The following is a 20,709-nucleotide window of genomic DNA, read 5'->3' as shown; positions in this document are numbered from 1 at the left end:
TCGTGATCGGATACTGCCTTATATCTGATATTTTGCATTAAGATCAATGTTAGTGTGTAGGTTCGAGAATTAAAGGTGGTTTTGAAAATACGTACTAAAGAGTACTACATTTGGTATTTGGTTAAGGAATTGAATTGGAATCGTATAATTTGGCATTGGGATCACATTTTGTGCGGATTGGATGATACATGGCGGGGGATTTGGAAATACGTACTAAAAAGTACGAAAAGTGCTAAATAGGATTAACTTTGGTATTTGGGAAAGAAATAGTGCTGGAAGTCTGAAATTTAGTGTTAGTGTCTTTTTTTTTCGAAATTTTAACAATACGTTAAATGGATTAAATTCGGTACAATTTGGAAGTATGTGAAATTTGGCCTATGAATTAATTTGTGGAAATAGGGTTGATGTAAGAAGGTGGGTTTGGAAATGTGTACTAAATTTAAGAGCTGTTTTGGGCGAACGGAAGATGTTGGTAGTTTGAACAGAAGATGTTGGTAATTTGAAATGTTGGTATTGGGGTCTCTGTTGGTGGTAGGTTTGTGATAAAGATGTGGTTTTTGAAATGTGTATGAAAAGTACTAAATGGTACTAAAGGGAAGTTTAACTCCCCGTCATGGTAAAATAAATAAGTTATATGTTTGAAACAATTGCCAAAATGTTTATTTATAAATCCATTGTATATAAACAAATCAGAGATGGGAACCAGGTTTCAATGAAGTTAGATTTGACAAGCTAAATTACTGAAAAAATGCAGAGCTGGATATTATTTTTTGAAATGAGGTGACCTTAATTTTATTGTACTATGCCCCCCCGCAAACAAAATTCAAATTAACTTCACTTTTTAGCACAACGGTAGTCCCCATATAAGGATGTTTTCTGAGGTTCTGTATTTTAATATTTGTATTTAAATATTTCTGCCCCGATCCCCAACCAAATCAGCTATAACTTGACACTATTGACAGATTTATTCCTCATAAAAAATGCAATATATGTCAATCTTTTGGTGTAGCACTTTTCTCCCTTTAATGTTTCCCCGAGTCTTACTGTATTATGAAAGTTTCCAACCTGAGCAGTTTAACCCCTTCCAACAATATACAGAGTGAGATAAAGAACTGCAACAAAGTCAAATGCCATAATTTTTTTCAGCTGACCTCTTTGGCAAATAAACATGATCGTTTTGTTTGTTTACAAACTGCTGGACAACGAATGTTTTCTCATCGGAGAAAGCCAAATTCGGCAGTCCACCACTTTCGGCCCAGCGAAGCAACTCTTAGCTGTATGTTCTTGCACTTTTTATACTCTCAACTATACTACGGAGCGTATATTAACTTTGTCATTCCGTTTGTAACTCCTCGAAATACTCATGTCAAACCCAACAAAGTATATATATTCTTGATCAGCGTAAAATTCTAAGTCGATTTAGCCATGTCCGCCTGTCTGTTGTAACTTTCGAACGAATTGAGATAGAAGTCTAAAATTTTGCACACGTGTTTATTTTTTCAGTAGGCAGGCTAAGTTCGTAAATGGGCCATGTAGGTCCACGTCTTCGTATAGCCCCATATAACGGTACCTCCCAATATTCGGTATTTTGATGATTTTAGCGACATTTTTTACCGGAATTGTTTCAAATTTAGTATTTGAAGTTCGAAATGGATACTACGGCCTATAACAGAAAATTGTCTATGCAGGTCCACTTCTTCGTATAGCACTCATGTAACGGTACCTTCCAAAATTCGGTATTTTAGCGTAATGGGGACTACAGTCTGTGACAGAAAATTGTCTACGCAGGTCCAGGTCTTTGTATAGGCCCCATATATCAGTACCTCCCTATATTCAGTATTTTGACCAGTTTAGGTACAATACCCACCGAAATTGTTTGAGATGTCGTATATGACGTTCGTAATGGATGCTATAGCCTGTGACAGAAAATTGTCAATGCTGGTCCAGGTCTTCGCACTGCTTCGATATAACGGTACTCCCCTATATATTTTTGTGATTTTAGCTACATTATTCACCGTTTATTTCAAGTTTCGAATTTGAATATGGCAATGGCTTATGACAAGCAATACCTATGTAGGTTCACGTCGTATAGACCACAATGTACAAAATACTTTGTACATACTTTTGAGTGCGATTGAGGCGCTGGGAAAATGTAGAAATAAAAAATAAATGTTCTAAAATTAAATATTTCCCAGCCGCCATAAAATATCACATGTGAAGAATTCGGTGATCTTGTGCGCTGACGCATACGATAATGTGAGAGATAATAAAGGTTATGACCCACACGCACAGATATCGATGCGCTCAGTAGATGCACAAGATCACTTGAATGAAATGTAAAGCAGCCCTGCAATGTTCTCCATTCAATATTAGAATAGATAAGAACAATTGTGTGGCTGCGACTAGGTTAAGTTAGATTAGTTTCAGTAGTACGTAAGGAAAATATTTTTGAAATAAAACTAGAATTGAATCAACAGCCAAACCGTTCGGTAGGTTTTCTCTTCTCACTCACACAATATAACGGCTATATTCGGTGTTTTTAAAATTTTAACAGAATTTTTTAAGGATTTTATTTTTTGAAAATTTCCAAATTCGTTCTAAATGGTGGAGGGCATTCAAAGTTCGACCCAGCCGAACTTACTGCTTTTTAACTTGTTGGAATTTCAGCTCATTTTTCAATATTTGACGAATGGAATTTTGCGATATGTTCAGCTCACAAGCCATTTTTCGGCCACTGCGACGCGGGTTTCGATCAAGTCGCTTCTTTACTTTGCGAACCATTTCTTCTGATGTTGTTGTTTTCTTCCGTCCACTTTCTTGACGTCGGGCTTGAATTCAATCACGAATAACTTTTTTTCTGAAAAATTCTCACCAAAATGCTTTTGCACGATTGTAAACAATATAATGAGGTGTCACAGGAATAATTTTAACAGCATTCGGACGAGTGGCTTAGAAATTACAGCAGTCTGAATTTAGTTGCAGTTTTTCCATCTCACCCTGTACATTCTAAGTCTATTTAGCGATATCCGCCTGTCTGTCTGTCTGTCTTTTGTAATGACTCTATCTTTCAAATGAATTAAGACAGAAGGATAAAATTCTGCAAGCATGTGTATTGTGCCAGTAGGCAGGTAAAGTTCTTAAATCGGTCAAGACGGTCCACGTTTTCATATAGCCACCATATAACGATACCTCCCAATATTCGGTAGAAAATTGTCTATGCTGGTTCACATCTCCTTATGCCCCACATAAAACGGTATCTCCCTTTTTCAGTATTTTGATGTTATTAGCGTCATTATTCAACGGAATGGCTTTAAATTTCGTATTTGAAGATCCTAATGAGGCCTACAGCCTATATTTTATGAACATTTTTCAAGGACCAACAGATTAGACATCGTCCAAGATTTTCCGACTAATAATTTTGGATTTTTCAGCATTTATCTTGTAAAAAAATCAGGATTTGTGGAAAGTCTTTTATCTAAAGGACTTTATATCTTCAAATCACGGATTTTGCAATAGCATTTACTTATGAATGATTTAATGAATAACCCTGCAAAACACTGTGTCTCTACCAAATGATGATACCAGTTAAGTTGTGTTTTGATAAATGCTCGGTTGTCATCTCCTATCTCTGGGTTCCATCCGCTGCTGCTCACACATGTTTGCATGTCTCCCGACAAAAACAACAACAACAACGGCAGCAGAACTTATTTCATTATCGCATGCGCTATTTATGCGAATGGGAGATAAAGCGATAAATTTCGAAAATAACTCGCATTGAAAATAGTTCGTACCGCACGTACAACTGTGAGTATCTATCAGGGGTTTTCCTTTGGATTTTCAGTGGAGAGTATTCGTGTGTGTTGTGCTTTTGATATCTTTGCGGAGGGTTGTAATGGGAAAACATACTCTTGTATACACACACACACCCACACTCAACTTTCTCCATCATCGGAAAAGGCCATTCGGGGGTTTCTTTCTTGCTTTGATTCGGCGAGTAAAGTGTTTGGCAAAGTTGCGAGCAGCATCCAGTTGGGAAACGCCATTCCGTATGAAAATAACGTCAGTGCTTGAAACTAACGGCTAAAACGGTTACGGCTAACGGTATCCGTCAAGTGTTACACAAACAACAATAATTTCCCCAAAAAAAAAAAAGAAAAGAAAAATTGCTCTAGTGTCAAACCAAAAAAAAGGAACACATCAAAATCAAGAACCACACAACAGATATCCGGAAAATATTGAATTTATATGGAAAATTTCAAGGAAATCAATTGAAGCGAATTATTGAGTGGAAATTTTGGAAATAGTACAAGTGTTTTTCTTAGAAAATGAAATATTTTCATTTGAAAGAATCCAAAGAAGAAAAAATATATTGAAAAATACCACCCCTAAAAAAAGTGAAGAAGAATAAGCAGCACAACTAAGTCAAAGCTTAAAAAATATCCTTTGAAGTTTCTTCTCATTCTGTTTTTGTGTTTTTTTTAAAATATTAAATTGCAAAATTCAACGTGGAGGAAAAAAGTATTCAAAAGTTTTGTTTAAGTAACACCAATTTTTTATTTGAACATTACCCATTTCTGGGTTAACGTGGCCGAAAGGAGGACTCTTTGTCACCAAGAAAAAGAAAAGTTGTTGATTTCGTTTTGTATTGCTTGCATGCCACAAGCAAAAAAGGTAAAAGCCAACAAAAAACAAGCTGGCCTTTTTCATTAGGCGGAGATGTAGTAGGTACACACGTCGAGGAAATAGGTTGCCGACCAGAAGAGGAGGACATCTTGCCTCCATTCTTCGTTATGAATTACAAAATGTCCCTACTCTACTTAGCCTACATATACTTCGTTGGTGTAGTTGTTGCTGGTTTCTCCTAGCAGTGTGTGCGTGTGAGTGATTCTCCTGCCTTTGCTTCCTTTCAAAAGCAGCGTCCTCATTTTTTGTTTGTTTGTTGTTTTTGTTGCTTGCTGCGTTTTGTGTACATGTAAAGGGCAAACTTAATTGTTTCTCTGCCTTCGTTGTCGCTGCCGTCGTCCTAACGTCCTTTCGTCATCGTCGTCGCTGTTTTCACTTCTTTTGCTTTTCGTTCTAATGAAAATTAAAGTGAAGTTTGCCTTTTTTTATGCTTGCCTTATGCAGCGGCACAACAACCACCATCACAAACAAGAAGACCATCGGCAACGTGGAAAAATCATTAGGAAGTGCCAGCCACATTATCAGCTGCGTGGTGAGGGTAATGAGTTGTAATAAGGCAAAGTAATTGAAATTCATAATTCCCCCCTTCCCCTTCTTCACTCTACCCAATTTCATTTCATTAGAGCAAATTTTGTTATTAAGAAGTTGTCGTTGAAATCACTTTTGGGGTTATAGGAACAAATAATGAAATTTCTTTTATTGGAGTGTAAGTGTGTGTGTTTATGTGCCTGTAAAAAGCGGTTTTCAGGTTGTTATGAATAATAAAACCATTTCAAGAGGCTAGAACCGGCGGAAATGGCCACTTCATGACCTTAGTATATTACCTGTAATATTGGAAATAAATCACTATTGCTCAAGGTCTTGTTCGGTATTGTTTTTTTATAGTAAAGCTAAACTGTATAAATTAAGGTCTCCTAAGTGACTGATCCACATGAACTAGTTTGAAACATTCACAGAGATGGGCTTATTAATATGGATTGAAGGGAAATTTGATACAATTAGGTGACCGTTAAAATCGGAATATATAAAAATTGGACCCAAATGAAAGAAAAGATGTATCAAAATATAAACATAAATATTTCTGCACAATCGACACACAGTGGCTCAAAATGTTTTTTTTTTTTTTTGATAGGAATTCTGCATCTTTGCAATCGCCAGAGACATTTTAATTTTTTTGTTGAAGAGATAGATGTGATCTTTTTATTGTAACAACAAGTTACAATGTATTAGTCGGATTTGCCGGCAGATGTATAGCATCAGGCGAAAATTGAAAATTGTGACCGTTTGTGTGGAAGGTACTAGAAGGGGCGATATATGCCATCTTTATATTGGAATGTACGAAATTGAAAAGGAATCAGATACTTTTTTCACATTCTATGAGCATTTTTATTATTCTAAATTTTAACACCATCTCCACACCAGAACTATCGTTAACAAATTGAATTTTTAAGATAATCGGGTTCTTATATCTATTTTCATATCTTATTTCACAGTTATAATTATTCCAAATGTTGGCCCTTTGTGTGGGATATTGCCCATCTCTGAACTCGATCTATGTTTCGACCAAATCGGATACTCCCTTCGAGGGTTAGGGCGGATAGATCGAAAATCGATTCCAAATGCGCTGATTTCGTTCAAAGAGACCTAGAGTCTAATTTTGGCGAGTCAAATGATACACAAATTAAAAATATAGCTATTTCTGAACCGATTTTCACCATTTGGTGTACTTGCTTCTAGACTGAATTCGGTCAGATGTACCAAAAATCAGGTCATTAGGCCATTTGGTGCACAATTAATCCGAAATCTGTTGAAGATAATTGTTGTAATATGATATTTTTAATTCTCCCGTGTAAAATTGTTGCCATCTTTATGTTTATTTTATGAAAGTATGCTTAATACTAATAATATATTTAGCTCCCAAAAGTTTATATTTATTCACGAAAAATATTATAATAAATATACAAATAGTAATATTAGCAGCCCATTATTTCACTAGAAATAAGTAGTTACTTCGTTTTATTATTAAGTTTGTCATTCCGTTTGTAACTCATTGAAATAATCATTTTGAATCCAACAACGCACAGGGGATGATAAAAAAACTGCAACAAAGACGAATGCACTAATTTTTACATTTTTTTTTTAATTTTATTGAATAAAAGCAAAAAATGTCGGAAATAGCATCAAATTATATAATAAGTTTAGATTTGTTCGAATTAGTCACCTTTGACACGAATTATGGCCTTCAAATGGCCAATGAAACCGTCACACGCTGCCCGAATGCTTGCTCTGCGGTATTTTGGCCGATTCCCGGCGAAGCGCTTGCTTGTGGTGATCGACACTTTAGTATTTTTTAGTACCAACCTTGCTTTCCAGAATACTCCAGACACAATAATCCAACGGATTGGTATCCGGAGATTTTGATGGCCATTGTTCGCTGGAAATGAAGCGAGGAACCTCATTTTGTAACCATTCTTGGATGTCCAAGGTCTGCGGCCAAAATGTTTGCTTGCCCAAGGCTTTAGTACACCCTTCAGAATATTTTCGCGATAATATTCGTCATTTATTCTGATGCCACGATCGATTCATACGAGCGGAGAGCAACCATCGGCTGTTATGGCGGCCCACACCATCACCATGGCCGGCGCTTGATTTCTAGTGGCCAACTGAAGGTGCACATTTTCAGCTGGCCTCTTTGACAAGTAAACACGATCATTTTGTTTGTTTACAAACTGCTGGACAACGAATGTTTTCTCATCGGAGAAAAGGAGATTCGGCAGTTCACCACTTTCGGCCAAGCGAAGCAACTCTTTTAGCTCTTTTGAGTTAATTTCTTTTTGTTGCGGTGTAAGTTCTAGCACTTTTTGGAATTTCAATGGCTTTACCCCGAGTTCATTTTTTAATATTTGCCGTATTAAATATTGTGATAAGTTTAGCTCACGAGCCATTTTTCGGTCACTGCGACGCGGGTTTCGATCAAGTCGCTTCTTTACTTTTCGAACCATTTTTGCTGATGTTGCTGTTTTCTTCCGTCGATTTGCTTGTCGTCGGACTACGCTACCAGTACCACGGTAACGAGCGATGGTACGGGACACAAACGTTTTATTCACATTTAAGTGCCGGAGTGCTCTAACGATAGTCACTTGTGGTTTTCCAGCCAAATATAAAGAAATCACACTATCACGCTTGAATTCCATCACGAATAACTTTTTTTCTGGAAAATTCTCATTAAAATGCTTTTGTACGCTTGTAAACAATATAATGAGCTGTCACTGGAATATTTTAACAGCTGTCGGACGAGTAGCTTTGAAATTACAACAGTCTGAAGTTTGTTGCAGTTTTTTCATCTCACCCTGTATAGTATATTCAAGATCAGCATAAAATTCGAATCCAATTTAGCCATGTCCATTCGTGTCTGGTAATCACGCTATCTTTTGTATTGAGATTATGGTTTTCTCCAATTGTTTTAACGGAATTGGCTAAATTTTCTAGTGGGTGTCTAATTTTGACTTTGTATATATCATGGTGGATGGTATTAAAAGTTCGGCCCGGTCTAACGTACTAATCTTGTACTTATTTGTTATAGTTTGGATATTATGGAACAGAGCCAAAGAATTTGAATATTTGGGAGGCATTCTCTGATCGTTACGTTTCGTGACACATCGTATCCTAATATTCGGTGTGTTCAACCACTGATCTTTTGATCGAAATTTTGTCGATATCATGTGCGTTAATTGGCCCCTGTTTTTGGTGGATAAATTGTCCATATATTCAGGCTTGAAATACTTATCACCCGTTGGATTAAACTCAATTTCCAATTAAAACTCCGGTCAAATCAAATCAACCAGAAAAAGAAAAAAATAAACATTCTCACACCACCCACGTAAAACATGTGATGATGGTGGTGAAAAATAAATAAAAAAAAAAAAACTGAAAAACTGGAAATTACTCCATTGACATATATACAACATAACAAATACTCGAACAACAGCAACAACAACTTTTCATTTTGTTGCGATTTCAGAATAAACCGACAGTACTGTAGCAATTTTTTTTGTTTTGTTTTACAAAAAAAGGGGGAAAATTAAAACGGCAAGGAAAGTTAACATTCAAACACGTATATACATCCATTCATACATCACTTTGCACATCCATGCATTTCGAATTGTAACCGGTGAGGGTTGAAACCAAAAAAGAAAAAAAAAAACTGAAGCTTTGCTGTGAAACCTCGAAACAAGACAACAAAACTGGTTACAATCAAAGTAATGGGGATTTGTCAAACGTAAAGAAAACTTCTTCTGTTAAGAATGTTTCTGTTTTTCCCCATTTCACAGGGGGTGTGGGAGACGAAAACTTTGTATCGATGCTGTTTTCCACCGCAAGCTAGGAATCTTCTTTGGGTGTAAATGACAGACAAATGAATGTGTGTATGGCTGTATATGAATGAATGTATCACATCGTATTGTAGCATGTGTTAGAGAGTGACTTACTTTCCAGTAGGATTGCCATAGTAGATTTATTTTGGTTATCTAAAGTTTCGTTAGGAAATGACCAAACCACTAACAATGAAAATTCGAATTGAGGGAATGTTATTAGTTCCACTACTAGTTATATTTAAGTAGTAGTAGTGCAAAATTTAATGCCTAAGTGATGATTCTAAATTGACTCCTTTTTATTCTTAAATAAACGAGTAGGTGTAGTTGCTAATATTATTTAATAAAGGAATTAACGCCGAATTCAAAAATTCATTATTATATAACAGCAGTAGCAACAGCAGGCAGCGAGAAGTCGACCTTAAAATTTTTGATTAGTTTCTGCAATTAATTTTAGTACTCAACATGCACAATTTGTTCATTATTTCTTAGACAAAATTTTCCAAATAAAACTTCATACAACATACTAAATTTTCACCTGCACCAGTTCGATAACACTTTATTCATATTCAAGTCTTTCCTTTATCGAAAAGCATAATTAAAATATGTTTACAAAAAATTCTTCAAAATCTTTCTTTTTGAAGTTTACCGAAGAGCATATTAGTTAAACCCTTGCACAACGACTTCACATCAAATTTTTCTGACCACAATTATTTCAAATTGTTTTTCATAATAAAAATTGGCCAAAACCATATCTAAATCCTAGAAACCAACAGGCACCACAATATCAGATTTCAGGTGGTTCGCATTTCCAGAAACAATGACCTAAATAATTACAATATTCCAGATCTGTAATTTCCCCATTGCCAAATTCAGTTCTATTTAGTACAATTGCAGACGCATATTCAAAATCAGTTTCTTCTCTCAGTTACAGGTACCAACAGTGACATCCGTATAAAATTTCAGGATCTCACCTCTATTCCTTCAGCCAATACCAAATTTAGTACTTTATAGTACTTTTCGTACAATTATAGCACACATTTCCAAAACTACCTCTATATCTCAATTACAGATGCCAATAGAGACTTCAATATCAAATTTGAGGATTCCATGCGTATCTCTTCTCCCAACGCCATATTTAGTAGAATTTAGTACGTTTCATAGAAATTCAGTACTGTTTGCATACTTAGTACACATTTCCAAAACATTCATATATCAAACTTACTTTCCAAAATTGATTCCCAAAACAAATTCAAAGTTTTTAGCTCTATTCAAATGGTACCAATTCAGAAGTTTAGTACCATTATAGAAATTGTCGAAACATTAAAGTTAAAATTTCCTAAAACCCTTTGGTACACCTCTCCAACACTCCATCAGTGAGTTCCGTTTGGCCAATACAAAGTATTCAATTTTCAGTACTTTTTAGAACTTTTCGTATCCGTTGCAAAAGGACTGGCACTCGTGCCAAATTTTAAGATTCTAGATTTTAGGTCAGTAAGGACGTTTTGTCACAATTGTCAAATAATGTTAAGTATTGTCTTATACTTGGAATATCCCCCATTTAACTGTACCTCGATTAATAATTATAGTATAGTCGCCATAAAGTAGTACCTCCTTATTTTCTGTATCCAATACTTCCTTCAAGTAACGCTAACTTTTAGGGGTATTGAGGCCAACAAATTTGGATATAGTTTGAGCTACTCTAGGGTAAAAGGAGTATAAAGATTTCGGTTCGACAAAGTTCAACACAAAAATGTAGAAATACGCTGGTTTGATGTTTGAAAGATAGCGTGATTACAAAAGACAAAGCTTGAAGTTTTACACATATGTGTATTTTGTTAGTAGAAAGGTAATATTATACAATAGCTTCATATAACCGTACCCCCCGATATTCTTTATTTTGTTGATTCCAAAAACATTTTTTTTTTAAAAATCAATATATATATATAGAGTCCAAAACGACTTCTATCTCCTTTGATGCAATAATGTGTTTAAATTTTGACATATGTATATGGATTAAAATGGGTAGTGTTCCTGTGAAAGAACTTTGCCCATATGAATCCACGTTTTTTTGCAGACTTTAACTGCATTCTCTAAATAATTTCACTGTCATTTGCAGTTTACAAAGGTTTTCAATAAATCATGGTGGAAGATCTTGAACGTTCTCGTTTCATTAGTTTTTATTTAACTCTTATTTTAAACCTTGTAGTCATTATATTTTCCCAATTTTTATACCCTCCACCAAAAAAGGTATGGAGGGTATATTAAGTTCGTCATTCCGTTTGTAACTCATCGAAATAATCATTTTAGACCCAACAAAGTATATATATTCTTGATCAGCGTAAAATTCTAAGACGATTTAGCCCTGACCGTCCGTCTGTCCGTCCGTCCGTCTGTCCGTCTGTTGTATTCACGCTACAGTCTAAACGAATTAAGATAGGAAGCTAAAACTTTGCACAGATCTCTCTTTTGTCTGCAGGCAGGTCAAGTTCGAAGATGGACAATATCGGTCCACGATATCGTATAGCTCCATATAAAGGTACCCCCGATATTCGGTATTTTGATGATGTTAGCCACATTTTTCAATGGAATTGTCTGAAAATCCACATAAGTAGTTCCTTGTGGGCATTTTACCTCCTCAAAAAGAATTGTCTATATAGGTCCACGATATCGTATATCCCCCATATAACGGTACCCCCCGATATTCGGTATTTTGATGATTTTACCCACATTTTTCAACGGAATTGTCTAAAAATCCACACAAGGAGTTCCTTGTGGGTACTTTATACCTCGGCAGAGAATTATCTATATAGGTCCACAATATCGTACAGCCCCCATATAACGGTACCCCCCCAATATTCGGTATTTTGATGATTTTACCCACATTTTTCAACGAGATTGTCTGAAAATCCACACAAGGAGTTCCTTGTGGGTACTTTATACCTCGGCAGAGAATCATCTATATAGGTCCACAATATCGTATAGCCCCCATATAACGGTACTCCCCTATATTCGGTATTTTGATGATTTTACCCACATTTTTCAACGGAATTGTCTGAAAATCCATACAAAGAGTTCCTTGTGGGTACTTTACACGCAGACATAGATTTGTCTTTATAGGTCCACAATATCGTATATCCCCCCATGTATCGGCACCTTCCTATATTAGATATTTTAAAGATTTTAAAAGAATTTTTATTGGATTTAATTTTTTTGAAAATTTTCTAATTCGTTCCAAATGGTGGAGGGTATTCAAAGTTCGGCCCGGCCGAACTTACTGCTTTTTTACTTGTTTTTTTTTTTTTTTTTTTGTATAACGTACACATTTTAGAGCCCCATTGGGCACAGTATGAACAAATTTCCATTGCAAATATTGCCAATTATGTTAAATTATGATTCCACCGATTCAATCCCCTCTACAATCATTCACAGCAAAGGTAAAAACGTTTGTACTTTTCGCGCATTTCATTACAAATACTAACAGTGTTGTACTATTTAACACAGGTGCTACAATATTTAGGGCCGGCTTAAATCACGTTTTCCAAACCTAATTTGATTCAAAATTCGTATAATTTTGTGCTTTTGTTCCCTTTATAATAATTTCGAAAATAAACTCCAATATCAAACATTTGAATTCTCACTCTGTATATTTACCTTATACTAATTGTACAAAATTTAGTTATTGAACCCATAGCTACCAAATAATTCCGATATCACATTTCTAGAACTATACCTACGCAAATATTTGTGTTCAAAAGTATCAAATATAATTAAGTTGTTGGTCGTTCTTAGAACCTTTTAGTACAATTTCCATTACACCCTGTCGTTTTTAATTCCTTTTCCAAATTATAATTTCGCATACAATGTAAATTTCGGCAAATAAAAAATATTTTTCAGAATTGTTGCTCAAGCTGTTTAATATTTAGTTCAAATTTCTCAAAATTCTAACTTAATTTGTGATTTTCCGATAGTATTTTCTACATGTTGTATACATTTTGGGCTGCAGAAGCCTAGTATTTAGTTTCTTATAGTACAAATTTTCATGCACCCTGCACCTTTCACACCAAAAGATACCATCATACATAATATCGGAATTCCAGGTCTATTCATAAGCATTATTGATACTAGGAAAGTATCAATTATATTATAAACTTTCGCAGGCTTCGCCAGTATAATTATTGCTTTGAAGTTCAATATTTAGTGTTTTTTAGCAAAAGTTGTCAAAAACTTCAATAAATTTCATAAAATGCTTAAAGTCAAGGTCATTATATTTTATTATTAAGTACTACTTGGTATTTAATAATTTTTAGTATTGTGTAGCTTTTAGTAAAAATGTCAATACATAATACACTTTTTCATCTCTTTATACCTCTAATATGCTAAATTTAATAATTCTGGTTCTACTTTTTCGCATTTTGTTACTTTTTGATACAACTTTTTGATATCAACTTTTGTTTTGTGGGAATGTGCTACAAACCAAATTGCAAAATTATACATATAACAGTACACTATTTAATACTTTTTTTACTACCAATTTCCAAAAACAACATCGCATATGATGTCTCGTATAAATAGGGACCTAGAAGCAAAAGTTGAATATTGTTACCTTAAAAGTATAAAATTTAACGCCATAATACAGTTTAGTACCAATTTCTAAAAACGCAACCATATCAGAAGATTGACATCGAAAATTACCCAGAACCGAGATTTGAAGAATCTTGACTTAAACTAATAGAATTTTAGCCAAGAAAAGAAAAAAACAACTAGCATCTGGTACGAATTAGTAAAAACTCAAACTTACAGATTTTATGATTCTGGCCATATTCGTTTCATCTGGGAATAGATGAAAATATTCTCACCCATGTTTTTTTGTCCAAATCTCTGGTCGAAAACTTCATTAGTGGCAACGCTGATTTTCGTAGCTACAACTTGTTTTTCCTTTGACATGTATTCATACCATTTTCGGTGTTTATATTATTCATTTCTATTCTGAATTGCTTTTCCTCTCGGTATGTGACTTGTTTTCACAACAACCAGCCCACAAAGCTGCATCATTTTCTTTTCGTTATGTTTTGTGAATTTCTGTTTCGTTTTTTGTTTTGAATATAAATTTTCGCTTTATTTCAAAAGGAATATCCTTAATGTTCTCCACAGAGGAGGAAAGAACTTGAAAAGCATCTGATTTGTCTACACTTGAAATTTAAGGCTGACATAGTGGAGAAAACAAGAGAGGAGAACATCTCAATGTATAATGGGTTTTTAGGAGAGTTGAAGAGTCCTTGTTTTCGAAATTTTTCGAATGTTAAAATAATTAAGAGAACAGATGTCATATCTCTTTCATTTTGCGGTAGAAAACTCTTTGTGATAACTTTAAAAACGAATTATGAGAGCTAAGACGAAGAGCATGATTGTTTTACTCTGCCTTTGCTCTCTTTCCAGTAAAAATGACTCCCTATCTCTTCCTCTCTTTTCATTGCCCATCTCGGATAACCCAAACATATGCTTACTATTTGTTTTTTCGCATTGAATTTCGTCATTTAAGCGAAATTTCCCGCCTTTAGTTTCATTGCAGGAAAATGATTTTTACCAAAACAAACACATACACACAATTATACCCTCCCTCAAGTGTATGTGAACGATACATGTATGACTTTGCCGCCTAGAGCTATGCTATATGTAACAGCATCTTCGTTCGGACAATAACAATACCATTAACACGAGTATTTATTATATCTTTGACTTTGACATTAATAACGACGCATGTATGTGTGTGAATTTGTGTGTCTGAATTTGAACTTCCTCAGGCAGCAAGAGCAGCAAGTTGTTTTTCACGCATAGTATACAAAACAAAAACTCACAACGAATATCAAACATATACCATATATATAAAGTTTGAATGCGTTGTGTGTATATTATTTTGATATCTTTGTTAAATATTTTAAAGGGTCCACATATTCTGCTCTCCATACGTTTTTTTAATTAACACGGAAATGCTAAAATTAATAGAATTTCATGAATGTGCTTCTGTTGGGGTACTGTCATTGTCAAGGTTAATGGTTCACAGTTAGGGGTGGTGGGATGGATGAATATGGATGGATTAACAGGTCTCTCTTTATGAAAATATTAAATTGTGTATCTGGGAGATTTTTGGCCATAATAAGCTGGCATTCATTCAACACATATGGAACTGTTCAACGTGTAATTGAAGTTATTGTGTTGCTCGTATTTTGTGTATTCTTAAAGGCGATGTATTTTTGAGCCTGGTAAAAGTCTGTTAGGGGAAAATTTTTAAAATTGTTTCAAGGATAATGAAAAAGTCTATTGGGGAAGTCTGCACTTAAATGCTTCTGTGGTTAATTTAGAAATGTATGCAAGTAAATATGGTGCACTCTTTGCACTTTGGTACTCATGGATTAATTGCATATACAAATTGAATAAATAAAACTTATTTCACTGTTTTGTTGTTGCAAAATGGTCAGACTTAATCCCATTATTGTTTTTTTTTTATCAGGAGGTAAGGCAGGGAATACCTGGGCATCAGAAAGAGTCACCAATCCTCATCAGTTCCCTTGTTTTTTGTCTGGGATATTCTCCGCAGGAGTTATTTTAAAAATATCTTCTATGACAATAAACTTTTTTACCCAAGTGACGAGATCGTAAGCTCAATAGAAGAGGAACCAAAGAATTGCATAAAACTAAAATTCTTTTGGAAGGTATTCTAAATCTCATATTTTGTACTCCAGTTTGCTCCTATTTGATTCTAAAAAGTATCATATATTGCCCTCAATTATGCTTTTATCTATAAACATGGCTCTCGCTAAGAAGGCCAGAAAATCTCTTGTCATAAAGAAATATAAAGAAATACTATCCATCCGGTATTTCATCTTAATCGAGAGAGAATCCTGCTCCAAACCTGCTATTGGAATCGATTGAAATTTCTTTAAATTAGGGTAGACAATGAGAAATGTGCCTGTAGTTACGCTTCAAGTAAACTAATTCTGCGTATAATTATCATTATCGAGTATACAACACAGTAAACTTAGAATATACAAATGTTATGGGTGAGGTTGAATTTTTATACCCTCCACCATACTTTGTCATTCCGTTTGTAACTCCTCGAAATACCCATGTCAGACCCAACAAAGAATATATTCTTGATCAGCGTAAAATTCTTAGTCGATTTAGCGACGTCAGTCTGTCTGTCTGTTGTAATCACGCTATCTTTCGAACGAATTGAGATAGAAGCCTACAATTTTGCACACATGTTTATTTTGCCAGTAGGCAGGTTAAGTTCGTAAATGGTACTGGTACGATACCACCCGATATTCGGTATTTTGATTATTTTAGCGACATGGATACTACAGCCTAAGACAGAAAATTGTCTGTGCAGGTCCACGTCTTCGTATAGCACCTATATAACGGTACCTCCCTATATTCGGTATTTTGATGATTTGAGCGAGATTTTTAACCGGAATTGTTTCAAATTTGATATTTGACGTTCGAAACGGATACTACACCCTAAGTTAGAAAATTGTTTGTGCAGGTCCACGTCTTCGTTTAGCCCCCATATAACGGTACCTCCCGATATTTGGCCATTATTAACCGGAATTGTTTCAAATTTGGTATTTGAAGTTCGTAATGGATACTACACCCTAAGACAGAAAATTGTCTGTGTATGTCCACGTCTTCGTATAGCCCCCATATAAGGGTACCTCCCAATATCGGTATTTTGATGATTTAGCGACATTGTTCACCGGAGTAGTTTCAAATTACGTATTTAGAGCTCGTAATAGGAACTACAGTCTGTGACAGAAAATTGTCTATGCAGTTTCAGGTCTTTGTATAGGCCCCATATATCAGTACCTCCCTATATTCGGCATTTTGACGATTTTAGGTATAATACTCACAGAAATTGTATTGAGATGTAGTATTGAAGTTCGTACTGGATGCTACAGCCTGTGACAGAAAATTCTCTATGCAGGTCCAGGTCTTTGCAGAGCTCCGATATAACGGTACCTCCCTATATACGGTATGTTTATGATTTTAGCTAGATTATTCACCGCTTATTTCAAGATTCGAATTTAAATGTGGTAATGGCTTATAACAAACAATGTCTATGTAGGTCCACGTCGTGTATACCCCAATATAACGGCTTTATTCGGTATTTTTAAGATTTTAATAGAATTTTTAACGGATTTTATTTTTTGAAAATTTTGAAATTCGTTCAAAATGGTGAAGGGTATTCATAGTTCGGCCCGGCCGAACTTATTGCTTTTTAACTTGTTTATCATAGAAGGTTAATTTTAAGCAATATATGAATAGCATAGTTGATTCCCGTGTCACATACTAACATTTTAAATTAATAAAATAATAAATTAACAATAAATCTTGATGAAGTTCCATCATGAAACTATCTATCTTTTCTTAGAAATTCATTTCAATTATCGTTTATGAAATTAGCTACCGACAACGTAATTCAATTGGCTGCCAAATTGCAACAGACAGAGGCATTGTATACTCCCACAAAGAAATTTTTAGTTTGTCTGCCATGAAGGATACTTAAATGCCATTCATGGTTGGCAAGCGTCACTACTTAAACCCCTTCCCCAAATAAAGGCAATTTAATTAAACAAATTTCCAAGTTAAATTACAATCTTGTTTCAAAGCCAAATAGGCCTCCTGAGTTTTGTTATTTTTTTTCGAATTTTGCTTTAAATGACGTTCAGTGCTAGACAGACAGTCAGAGAAAAAAAAAAGGAAAAACAAACTCTGCAGCATAATCCCCATTTTTGGTGCAGAATATACAAAATTATATATAATTAACACTTGAAACTAAAGCTGGGTTAAAAACAAACAACAGCAACAAAACGCCCGGCTTTTATTTGTAAGTATCCATGCAGCCAGTCAGCCTGCCTTTGTCATGGGTTCAGTTCAGTTTGGTTGGGACACAGCCAGTCTATTGGACACAGCTCAGACACAGGACGTGTTTTTTGGTTGTTTTTGTGATTCTTTTTTTTGTTCCGGCTACATTTCCATTTTTGTTTTATTTGTTATTGCCTCTATTTTGCCCGTTATCTGTCGTAACGACGAGTAATGCAATTTCCCAAACACAATTAAAAGCCACCTTTTTCTCATATTTGACTCCGATTTTTTCATTCCCGCCAAAGGTCCAGCACCAGCCAGAAATGTTGTGATGGAAGAAGGTTGGCATAAATAACCACCGGCATTTTTCGCTGTTGAACAAATCCCTAAAGGCCTATTTTGCCGGGAATGGCGCGTTGTTGTTATTATGAAATATAAACAAAACAAAAACAAAAACACCCATTCAACACGACATTGAATTGAAAGGACAAGAGCAAGGATATAAAAAAAATATATGCGAAAAAATCATGAAAAACAAAACAAAGAGGAAAATAACAGATGGAAACTATAAACTAAATTCAAATGGATGATTCATTCCAAAACACATTTCCACATTATTTTTGTTGGTTATTTATCAAACAGTTCAGTTTATGATATGTTGGTAAAAATTTGTTAAATTTTGTTTGATAAACTTTTAAAGATTTATATTTATTGATGATATTTTTAGAGAAAATATGCAAGTTGTTTTAAGTTCTATTTCAGGTTTATGCGTTAGTTTAGCTGTTTATATTAACTTTGTCATTCCGTTTGTAAGTTGTAAATTTTGCACACATGTTTATTTTTCCAGTAGGCAGGTTAATTTCGTAAATGGGCCATGTAGGTCCACGTTTTTATATAGCCTCCATATAACGGTACCTCCGGATATTCGGTATTTTGATGATTTTGGCGACACTATCCACCGGAATTGTTTCAAATTTGGTATTTGAAGTTCGAAATGAATACTACAGCATAAGACAGAAAATTGTGCAGGTCCTCAATACCGGTACCTCAATATATTCAATATTTTGATGATTTTAGCTACATTATTAACCGGAAATGTTTCAAATTACGTATTTATAGTTCGTAATCGATACTACAGCCTATGACAGAAAATTGTCTATGCAGCTCCAGGTCTTCGTACAAGCCCCATATTTCAGTACCTCCCTATATTCGGTATTTTTACGAGTTTAGGTACACGAGTTGAATGCTACAGCCTATGACAGAAAATTGTCTGTGCTGGTCCAGGTCTTCGCACAGCTCCGATATAACGGTATCTGCCTAAATACGATATTTTGATGATTTTAGCTACATTATTCGCCGTTTATTTCAAGTTTCGAATTTGAATATGGCAATGCTTATGACAAACAATGCCTATGTAGGTCCACGTCGTATAGACCCCAATATAACGGCTATATTCGGTATTTTTAAAATTTTAACAGAATTTTTAAAGGATTTTATTTTTTGAAAATCTCCAAATTCTTTCCAAATGGTGGATGGTATTCAAAGTTCGACAATGCCTATGTAGTTGTAGCAGAATTTTTTATGGATCTTATTTTTTGAAAATTTCCAAATTCTTTTCAAATGGTGGAGGGTATTCAAAGTTCGGCCCGGCCGAACTTACAGCTGTTTAACTTGTTATTACTCAAAATGCACAATTTTTTAGGTTGACCCCTTTTCTGAATCAAAACTTCATACATCGTACTTAGCATTCAGACTTCCAAGGTTTTACATACAATATTCTAGATTTTTCCTTTTTCGGAAAGAATAATAGGAAAATAATAGGAAAATGTGTACCTTTTACCAAAAAGTCTTCAAAATCTTTTATTTTAAAGTTAACCGAGGAGGATATTAGTGAAACCATTGCACAATGGACCCACATAAAATTTTTTTTCATACGTAAAAATTAGAAACCGACCCTGGGCCCAATATCAAATTTCGGGATTTCAACTTTGTAATTTCCCCATTACTAAATTTAGTACCATATAGTACACATTAGAAAATCATATGTTCTCTCAACAACAGACATCAACAGTGACATCCATATACAATTTCAGGATTCCAGACCTGTCCCTTTACCCAATACCAAACAAAGTGCAATTTAATATTTTTCGTACAATTATAGTACATATTTTAAAAACCTTCTCCACATCTCATTTTGAGATACCAGCAGACAGCTCAATATCAAATTTCTGATATCCATCTCTATCCTAAGAGCCCACAGCACATTTTGTAGCATTTTGCTATTTTCGTAAGTTCATAGAACACATTTTCAAAATCACCTCCTTCTCTCAACTACAGACACAAATATCCGTCCATCCGGTTTCATCCATATCAAATTCATTGTTTTCACCCAATACCAATATAAGTAGTTTCAGTCCGTTTCGTACAGTTGAAGTATCAACGGGTATTTAAAAATGAAATTTGAGGATTTCAGCCCAATACTAAATTTAATTTAATTAGTACTTTTTTTTAATTTAGTACTTTTGGTACAACTATAGTACACATTTCCCAAATCACCTCCATATCTCAAAAACAGATACCAATACAGAGCTCAAAAATAATTTTGAAGATTTCAGCCCCATCGCCTTACCCAATATCAAATTTAATACTATTTAGTGCTTTTCGTACAACTATGGTACTTCCAAAACCACCTCCATATGTTCAGGCTACGGATGAACAGCCACCCTAATTCCAAATTTCAGATTTTAAGTACTATCTGTTCACCCAATACAAATAGTACCAAATATGGTACTGT

At 34.7% G+C, this 20,709-nt stretch overlaps 1 long non-coding RNA gene across 1 annotated transcript in view; it reads left to right on the top strand.

Annotated features, from left to right (window-relative positions):
• The window catches only part of LOC131807194 (uncharacterized), an 84,912-nt gene that overhangs the window by 51,011 nt on the left and 13,192 nt on the right, over positions 1-20,709 (top strand). The window lies entirely within an intron of this gene.

Source organism: Musca domestica, unplaced genomic scaffold (genome assembly GCF_030504385.1).
Source record: "Musca domestica strain aabys unplaced genomic scaffold, Musca_domestica.polishedcontigs.V.1.1 117, whole genome shotgun sequence".
NCBI lineage: Eukaryota > Metazoa > Arthropoda > Insecta > Diptera > Muscidae > Musca > Musca domestica.
Note: the sequence above shows the minus strand (reverse complement) of the source record. Positions and strands in the feature narration are given on the sequence as shown.